A 10,760-nucleotide genomic window follows, 5' to 3' on the forward strand; every position below is an offset into this window, starting at 1 on the left:
GCTGGTCCCGGCGGAGGTTCGAGTCCTCCCTCGGGCATGGGTGTGTGTGTGTTTGTCCTTAGGATAATTTAGGTTAAGTAGTGTGTAAGCTTAAGGGCTGATGACCTTATCACTTAAGTCCCATAAGATTTCACTCACATCTGAACATTTTTGAACATAAAACTGAACGTGGTAGGAGCTGTGATAATTATTACGAAATTATGCGGATCCGGATTGACGTCAGGATTTTACGACAAATAAAAATTTGTGCCAGACCGGGATTCGAATCTGTATTTCCCGCTTATCTCAGAAAAATTGGTGTCAATCCGGATTCGTAAAATGCTAATCCGTTTCATAATCACTACCATGGCTGTAATGGTCGGAACAATCAGTGTCCGTTGCTTCAGACAGGCGCGCATGTCTGATGGATATTACACGCTAAACATACGGACACTGAATAAACACAGACATTGTAACTAGATCGACGTATCCGCGGCTCGATGGGCTACAATGATGATAAAATATTTGCCTCCCCCCGTGCTGGAATAACGAAATGTGCCGGTGTCAAGTGTTGTGGGCATCGTTACGTATGGCAGTTCCAGTGGGTCCTGGAGGCTTACTCGGATATCCAAAGTGGTGAAGGCGACCGCCCGCGAAATGCGGGAAATCTGGGTTCGAGTCCTGATCCGGTAAAAATTTTCACCTGCCACAGACGGTTGGCGTCAGTCCGGATTTGCAAAGCCGGCCGCAGTGGCCAAGCGGTTCTAGGCGCTACAGTCGGGAACCGCGCGACCGCTACGGTCGCAAGTTCGAATCCTGCCTCGGGCATGGATGTGTGTGATGTCCTTAGGTTAGTTAGGTTTAAGTAGTTCTAAGTTCTAGGGGACTGATGACCTCAGATGTTAAGTCCCATAGTGCTCACAGCCATTTGAACCATTTTTGGATTTGTAAAATGCTAATCCATTTCGTAATCTACATAAAGAAAAATGTAAATGTACGTTTGTTCCAAATCGTAGATCTCTGAAAGTTCTACACCTGTCGCTTTGAAATTTTGACACAACGCTTCATTCAAATACGTACCTGTTTTTGTAAACATATTTTAGTACATAAAACATACTGTATAAGTAAATATCTAATAGAAAAGGGGAACGTTATTGTCTAAGATCTCTAGAAGTTCTCTACCGATTTACTTCAAATTTTTGTAAAATAGTCGAACATTCGGGCGGACACAGGCTATATACACTACACCACGAAGATGACGTGCTACAGGCGCGAAGATTAACCGACAGCAAGAAGATGCTGTGATATGCAAATGATTAGCTTTTTAGAGCATTCACACAAGGATGGCGCCGGTGGCGACACCTACAACGTGCGACATGACGAAAGTTTCCAACCGATTTCTCATACACAAATAGCCGTTGACCGGCATTGCCTGGTGAAACGTTGTTGTGATGCTTCGTGTAAGGAGGAGAAATGCGTACCATCACGTTTCCGACTTTGATAAAGGTCGGACTGTAGTCTATCTCGATTGCGGTTTATCTATCTCGACATTGCAGCTCGCGTTGGTCGAGATCCAATGACTGTTAGCAGAATATGGAATCGGTGGGTTCAGGAGGGTAATAAGGAACGCCGTGCTGGATCCCAACGGCCTCGTACCACTAGCAGTCGAGATGACAGGCATCTTAACCGCATGCTGTAACGGATCGTGCAGCCACGTCTCGATCCCTGAGTCAACAGATGGGGACGTTTGCAAGATAACAATCATCTACGCGAACAGTTGGACGACGTTTGCAGCAGCATGAACTATCAGGTCGGAGACCATGGCTGCGGTTACCTTGACGCTGCATCACAGACAGGAGCGCCTGCGATGGTGTACTCAACGACGAACCTGGGTGCACGAATGACAAAACGTCATTTTTTCGGATGAATCCAGGTTCTGTTTACAGCATAATGATGGTCACATCCGTGTTTGGCGACATCGCACATTGGAAGCGTGTATTCGTCGTTGCCATACTGGCGTATCACCCGGTTTGATGGTATGGGGTGCCGCTGGTTACACGTCTCGGTCACCTCTTGTTCGCATTGACGGCACTTTGAACAGTGGACGTTACATTTCAGATGTGTTACGACCCGTGGCTCTACTCTTCATTCGATCCCTGGGAAACCCTACAATTCAGCAGGATAATGCACGACCGCATGTTGCAGGTCCTGTACCAGCCTTTATGGGTACCGAAATTGTTCGACTGCTGCCCTGGCCAGCACATTCTCCAGATCTCTCACCAATTGAAAACGTCTGGTCAATGGTGGCCGAGCAACTGGCTCGTCACAATAGCCAGTCACTACTCTTGATGAACTATGGTATCGTGTTGAAACTGCATGGGCAGCTGTACCAGTACACGCCATCCAAGCTCTGTTTGACTCAATGCCCAGGCGTATGAAGGCCGTTATTACGGCCAGACATGGTTGTTCTGTGTACTGATTTCTCGGGATCTATGCACCCAAATTGCGTGAAAATGTAATCACATGTCAGTTCTAGTATAATATATTTGTCCAATGAATACCCGTTTATCATCTGCATTTCTTCTTGGTGTAGCAATTTTAATGGCCAGTAGTGTACTTTAATACATGTAACATATAAAGGTGATATATTGTTACCAACAATTTAAAAAACTACTTGACCTATTTACTTTGAAATTTTTACAGTTTAATAAACGCATGAACACACATAGGCTCTGTATATAAACGACTTTCCCCTGCAGCTTTGCCCACCTATGCGTTGGACACAATATCGCCCACACCTCCTCGCCCCATGTCTGTTTCTACCTCTTCCTCCATCACTCTGTCCTTCTCATCCTCCCACCTCTGTCTATTTCTTCCTCCCCACTCTGTCTCTTCATATCCTCCACCTCCTCTATCTGTCCATCCCCTCCATACCTGTCAGGTATCCCCTCACTATAATCCTCCCCTGTTTTCTGCACAACTCCCTCAACTCCTCTCTCTGTCATCTCCTTTGCCCCTGTCCTCACTGTCCACCTCGCCTTCCCTCACACTCTGTCCTTCTCCTGCACCCCTGTCCCTCTCCATCCCCACCTTCTCCCTTCTGTCTATCTGTCCCCTCTTGTCTCCCTCTCTTCCTATCCATCACTCCAGCCAGGCTGATACTACTCCAACACAACAGTCCTGTGACGCAGAGCAGCCTATACATCAGGGGCTGGGAACAGTCAGCGAGACAAAGCAGATCGGTAAGGCAGGCCAATAAAATAAGTAGTTGTGAAGCGTTGGCCTATTGGCTTGTGATTGGGCTACTGCTACAAAATCTGCAATAACAATAAACAAGGCGTAAGTTAAAAGAGATCGTGCATGATGAGATGGAGAGAGAGGTGAATGTAGATGGACACAGGGGAAGAAGGTACTAGACGAGAGAGGGGGAAGAAGCCAGAGGCAGACAAAGAGAGGGCGAGGAAGAGAGGGACAGAGACAGGGGCAGAAGGAAACTAGAAGGCATATCCAGTTCCCATACATATTGGACTTGTCCTTTCTCTTTTCTCTCTTTTCCATTTAACCAGTGAGCCATAGCAACGCATGGCCGTTACAACTAGAAGAAAGACAAGATTAATGTTCTGTTGACACTTCCAAAGAGTGAGTTACATACTATATAATCAAAAGTATCCGGACACCCCCCAAAAAAACGTTTTTTATATTAGGCGCATTGTGCTACCACCTGCATCCAGGTACTCCATATCAGCGGCCTGAATAGTCATTAGGCATCGTGAGAGAGCAGAATGGGGCGCTCTACGGAACTCAAGGACTTTGAACATGGTCAGGTGATTGGGTGTCACTTGTGTCATACGTCTGTACCGAGATTTCCGCACTGATAAACATCCCTAGGTCCACTGTTCCCGATGTCATAGAGAAGTGGAAACGTGTAGGGACACGTTCAGCACAAAAACATACAGGCTGACCTCGTCTGTTGACTGACAAAGACCACCGACATTTGAAGAGGGTCGTAATGTTTAATAGGCAGACTTCTATCCAGACCATCACACAGGAATTCCAAACTGTATCAAGATCCACTGAAAGTAATATGAAACTTAAACGGGAGATGAGAAAACTTGGATTTCATGGTCGAGCGGCTGTTCATAAGCCACACATCACGCCGGAAAACGCCAAACGACGCCTCGCTTGGTGTAAGGAGCGTAAACATTGCACGATTGGACAGTGGAAAAACGTTGTATGGAGTGACGAATCACGGTACACAATGTGGCGATCCGATGGCAAGGTGTGGGTATGGCGAATGCCCGGTGAACGTCATCTGCCAGCATGTGTAGCGCCAACAGTAAAATTCGGAGGTGGTCGTGATATGGCGTGGTCGTGTTTTTCACGGACCCCTTGTCGCAGCGCAGGACTGCATTGATGTTTTAAGCTTCTTATTCCTTCCCACTGTTGTAGAGCAATTCGGGGATGGCGACTGCAGGATCGAGCACCTGTTCGTAACGCACGGCCTGGCCTGCACAGAGTCCTGACCTGAATCCTATAGAACGCCTTTGGGATGTTTTGGAACTCCATGCCAGGCCTAACCGGCCGATATCGAGACCTCTCCTCAGTGCAGCACTCCGTGAAGAATGGGCTGCCATTCCCCAAGAAACCTTCCAGCACCTGACTGAACATGTGCCTACGACAGTGGAAGCAGTCATCAAGGCTAAGGGTGGGCCTTCACCGTATTGAATTCCAGCATTACCTATGGAGGGCGCCACGAAGTTGTAAGTCATTTTCAGCCAGATGTCTGTATACTTTTGATCACATAGTGTAGCTCACTGACAAGGAAAATTTTATAGCATTTTGAAAAGTTAAAAGTCGAACCCAAGTGACTTACGAAAGTGAATGAAGGCACAGAAGAAATTAGCAAAAATATATTAAAAGGCTGTCGCTCTGCAGCGAGTTGCTTTCAGTCAATGTGCGTCTGGGAAGTTCTTTGAAAGGTGTCAGAAAATAAAGAAAACAAGAGTTACAAACAAAATACGTTTACTGAATTTCGAAATAATATCCCTTAGCTACAACACACTTGTGACATCAGGGGTTGTAAAGCTTTTATAACTGTCACACACTTCTTCTGGAACCATTCGGCTCGCCATGGTCACACGTTTTTGGATACCCGATCCACATCATTACGGGAGATGTGATCTGAGGATAGAAATTCATGATGAATCAAGCCCTTTGTGTCGAAAAAGGCGATGAGCTGTCTTAATCTCAGTTTTTGTCACTTGGCCTTTTCCTAGGAGCATCTCCATCAATGTTGCGGATATCCGACAACGCCTTACCACGGTGCTTCGGGCAATTACACAAAAAGCGTTTGCTGACAGTTGGAAACAGCTTTACAGCTTTACAAGTGTGTTGTATGTAACTGTGATTGCCTTGGAGGCCAGTAAAGTTATTTCGTCCGTTACTCTTCTTTCCTTCATCTTCTGAGACCATTCACCGACTACTTCAGATGGACCTTGTATGTCGCGCCTCCGTATTATACGTACGTCACTGGCTGACTCCCACATTGTCATTCATCAGCCATGTCTTTCCGAGGGAGAGGTACATCTCTGCCAGACAGGAAAGAACAAAAGCAAACCATTGCAACGCCGGTGCTTTGACCGGTGACGGCCAATCAGAGCGCTGAGAGCGTAAAGTTCGAGTCATAGCCTGACGCAGCTAGAAACACAAAGGTACTTTTCGTGTCGCCTTTAGCCATGGGCAGCACAGCAGAACAGAATAATTCAGACTACAATCTTGTTAATAGGAGCGTATTCGACCAGCAAATTTGAGCAGTCTGGAGAGACTGCAGCAAGCTGCGAGCATCGGTTTGTATATAACGAAATAATAAGCAACGAGTAGCATAAAACAAATTTAATTTCTTTACTTCTTCAGAAGGCTACATCTATCGCATTATTTGCGAGTGTGAACTAAACGATGCATACAGCAAAATTTCATGATCCTAAAAAGTATACAGGAGCAGCAAGTGATACAATACTGCATCCATTAATACAATTAGAGCTCGCAAACGCTTAAGAATGGTTCATAGTGAACATATAAAATTAGTATCAATTGCTAATTTTGTATCCGTCATGTTCGGATTTAGCATTAGCAGTGTGCTGCTGGGCGCAATCACGTCGATTAAGTACACTACTGGCCATTAAAATAGCTACACCAAGAAGAAATGCAGATGATAAAGAGGTATTCATGGAACAAATATGTTATACTAGAACGGACATGTGATTACATTTTCACAAGATTTGGGTACATAGATCCTGCGAAATCAGTACCCAGAACAACCACCTCTTGCCGTAATAAACGGCATTGATACGCCTAGGTATTGAGTCAAACAGAGCTTGGATGGTGTGTACAGGTACAGCTGCCCATGCAGCTTCAACACGATACCACAGCTCATCAAGAGTAGTGACTGGCGTATTGTGACGAGCCAGTTGCTCGGCCACCATTGACCGGACGTTTTCAATTGGTGAGAGATCTGGAGAATGTGCTGCCCAGGGCAGCAGTCGAGCATTTTCTGTATCCAGAAAGGGCCGTACAGGATCTGCAACATGCGTTCGAGCATTATCCTGCTTAAATGTAGGGTTTCGCATGGATCGAATGAAGGGTAGAGCCACGGGTCGTAACACATCTGAAATGTAACTGGCCATTACAATTGCTACACCACGAAGATGACGTGCTACAGACATGAAATTTAACAGACAGGAAGAAGATGCTGTGATATGCTAATGATTAGCTCTTCAGAGCATTCACATAAGATTGGGGCCGGTGGCGACACCTACAACGTGCTGACATGAGGAAAGTTGCCAACCGATTTCTCATACACAAATATCAGTTGACCGGCGTTGCCTGGTGAAACGTTGTTGTGATGCCTCGTGTAAGAAGGAGAAACGCGTACCATCACGTTTCCGACTTTGATAAAGGTCGGATTGTAGCCTATCGCGATTGCGGTTTGTCGTATGGCGACATTGCTGCTCGCGTTGGTCGAGATCAAATGACAAGTTAGCAGAATATGGAATCGGTGGGTTCAGGAGGGTAATACGGAACGCCGTGCTGGATCCCAACGGCCTCGTATCACTAGCAGTCGAGATGACAGGCATCTTATCCGCAAGGCTGTAACGAATCGTGCAACCACGTCTAGATCCGTGAGTCAACAGATGGGAACGTTTGCAAGACAACAACCATCTGCACGAACAGTTGGACGACGTTTGCAGCAGCATGGACTATCAGCTCGAAGACCATGGCTGCGGTTACTCTTGACGCTGCATCTCAGACAGGGGCGCCTGCGATGGTGTACTCAACGACGAACCTGGGTGCACGAATGGCAAAACATCATTTTTTCGGATGAATCCAGGGTCTGATTACAGCATCATGATGGTAGCATCCGTGTTTGGCGACATCGCAGTGAACGCACATTGGAAGCATGTATTCGTCATCGCCATATTGGCGTATCACCCGGCGTGATGGTATGGGTGCCATTGGTTACGCGTCTCGGTCACCTCTTGTTCGCATTGACGGCTCTTTGAACAGTGGACGTTACATTTCAGATGTGTTTCGACCCGTGGGTCTACCCTTAATTCGTTCCCTGCGAAACTCTGCATTGCAGCAGTATAATGCACGACCGCATGTTGCTGGTCCTGTACGGGCCTTTCTGGACACAGAAAATGTTCGACTGCTGCCCTGGCCAGCACATTCTCCAGATCTCTCACCAATTGAAAACGTCTTGTCAATGGTGGCCGAGCAACTGGCTTGTCACAGTACGCCACTCTTGATGAACTGTGGTATCGTGTTGAAGCTGTGTGGGCAGCTGTACCTGTACACGCCATCCAAGCTCTGTTTGCCTCAATGCCCAGGCGTATCAAGGCCGTTATTACGGCCAGAGGTGGTTGTTCTGGATCCTGATTTCTCAGGATCTATGCACCAAACTTTTGTGAAAATGTAATCACATGTCAGTTCTATCATAATATATTTGTTCAATGAATACCCGTTTATCATCTGCATTTCTTCTTGGTATAGCAATTTTAATGGCCAGTAGTGTAGATATATTTACAGGCAGATTACAGCACTACTCTCGGCAACGTCTATATAACACAACAGATGTCTGGAGCAGTTGTTAGATCGGTTACTGCTGCTACAATCGCAGGATACCAAGATTTAAGTGAGTTTGAACGTGGTGTTATAGTCGGCGCACAAGCTATGGGACACAGCACCTCCGAGATAGCAATGAAGTGTGGATTTTCCCGTAGGACCATTTCATGAGTGTACCGTGAATATCAGGACACCGCTGCGGGCGGAAGAAAATCCGGCAAGAGCAGGATCAACGATGACTGAAGAGAATCGTTCAACATGACAGAAGTGCAACTCTTCCGCAAATTGCCGCTGATTTCAATGCTGGGCCATCAACGAGTGTGATCTGGCGAATCACTGAACGAAACGTCATCGATATGGGCTTTCTGAGCCGAACGCCAACTCTTGATGACTACACGCTGCAAAGCTTTACGCCTCGCCTGTGCCCGTCAGCACCGACATTCGGCTGTTGATGACTGGAAACATGTTGCCTCTTCGGAAGAGTCTCGTTTCAAGTTGTATCGAGTGGATGGATGTTTACGGTTATTTAGAGAACCTCATGAACCCGTGGACGCTGCATATCAGTGGGGCACTGTTCGAGCTGGTGGAGGCTCTGTAATGGCGTGGAGCATGTCCAGTTGGAGTGATATGGGACCCCTGATACGTCTAGATTTGATTCTGTCAAGTGACACGTACGTAAGCATCCTTTCTGATAACCTGCATCCATTCATGTGCATTGTGCATTACGACAGAGTTGGGATATTCTAGCAGGACAATACGACACCACGCACGTCCAGAATTGCTACAGAGTGGCTCCAGGAACATTCTGAGTTTAAACACTTCCGTGGCCACCAAACTCCCCATGCTTGTACATTATTGAGCATATTTGGGATGTCTTGCAACGTGCTGCTCACAAGAGATCTCCTTCCCGTCGTATTCTCACGTATTTATGGACAGCCGTGCAGGATTCATGGTGTCAGTTCCCTCCAGCACTACTTTCGGTATACCCCATGTCACGTCGTATTGCGGCTCTTCTTCGTGCCCGCGGGGGCCCAGTTTTTTTGGCTCTTCAGTATACAGAGTTGATTTTCCTTTGGTCTATTTGCGAATGAGACTGCAAAGCAAATGACTGCTAGTGAAACAGTGTATCCCCGATCACGCACAGTACGGTGGGCTGTGGAGTGTGTATGGTAGACGTACATATAGATATGAGTGTCCTCAGAATATTGTCTGTGGAGATGTAGAAGAAATGCCGAGACTTGTTCATCGTGGATGTTGAAATTAACATCCTGGCTCACGATCAGAGAGCCGGAATAAGGCGTTCCATATTGTTGTACGAAGAAGACCCACAAAACGTCACAGAACCACTTCTCGGCCTCCACAGCCTGTGCGTTAAACACAGTACTGTGCCACAGATACCCTCGGCGCCTTTGTTTTCTTCTGACTGTTTTGATGCCGCCTGCCATGATTTCCTCTTCTGTGGAAATTTCTTCATCTCAGAGTAACACCTGCAACCTACGTCCTCAATTACTTGCTAAATCTATTCAAATTTATGTCTTCGTCTACACTACGTACCCTTCAAATCTCCCTCTAGTTCCATGGAAATCACTCGCTGATGTCTTAGCAGATGTCCTATCATCCTGTCTCTTCTTCTTGTCAGTGTTTTCCATGTATTCCCTTCCTCTCCGATTGTGGAGAACTTCGTCATTCCTTGGCTTATCAGTCCACACAATTTTCAACATTGTTGTGTAGCAGCACATCTGAAATGCTTCCATTTTCTTCTTTTCCCGTTTGCCCAATCGAAATTACGCTACCATGCAATGCTGTGCTCCAAACGTACGTTCTCCGAAATTTCGTCCTCAAATTAATGATACTAGCATGCTTGTCTTTGCCTTCAATGTCCTTTTTGCCAGTGCTGGTCTGATTTTGATGTCCTCCTTGCTATGTCTCCCATCGGTTATTCAGCAATAATAGTAGCACACCTTCTTACCTTCGCTTACTTCATGATCACCAATCCGGATGTTAAGTTTCTCCTTGTTCTCATTTCTGCTACTGCTCGTTACTTTCTCCTTTCTTCGATTTTCTTTTAGTCCATGTTATGTAATCATAGGATATTTATTCCCTTCAGCAGATCCTGTAATTGTTCTTGACTTTCGCTGAGGATAGCAATATCATCAGCGAATCTTGTCGTTGATATCCTTACGTCCTTTGGAAAAAGAGACGAAATCCCAACTCGTCTGACCACACTACGCACCTACAGTCAGCTACCGTCCGTTCCTTCGCCCATTAGACTGCAGTTTTATTTGCCGGCCGGCCGGAGTGGCCGTGCGGTTCTAGGCGCTACAGTCTGGAGCCGAGCCACCGCTACAGTCGCAGGTTCGAATCCTGCCTCGGGCATGGATGTGTGTGATCTCCTTAGGTTAGTTAGGTTTCATTAGCTCTAAGTACTAGGCGACTGATGACCTCCGAAGTTAAGTCGAATAGTGCTCAGAGCCATTTGAACCATTTTTTATTTGCCGCTGTCAATGACGCTGGACGACGTACCCGATTCAAATGTCCACTGCATGACCTTCCTCCCCACTGCTCGCTCGGAAACTGTTTGAGATGGACATTCACTCAGTGACAGTGGCAATTCCTGTCATATTTGAAACCGACTGTCACCGACGACGTATTTTAGTTTG

The sequence above is a fragment of the Schistocerca piceifrons genome, chromosome 9 (assembly GCF_021461385.2).
Source record: "Schistocerca piceifrons isolate TAMUIC-IGC-003096 chromosome 9, iqSchPice1.1, whole genome shotgun sequence".
NCBI classification, from domain to species: Eukaryota; Metazoa; Arthropoda; class Insecta; order Orthoptera; family Acrididae; genus Schistocerca; species Schistocerca piceifrons.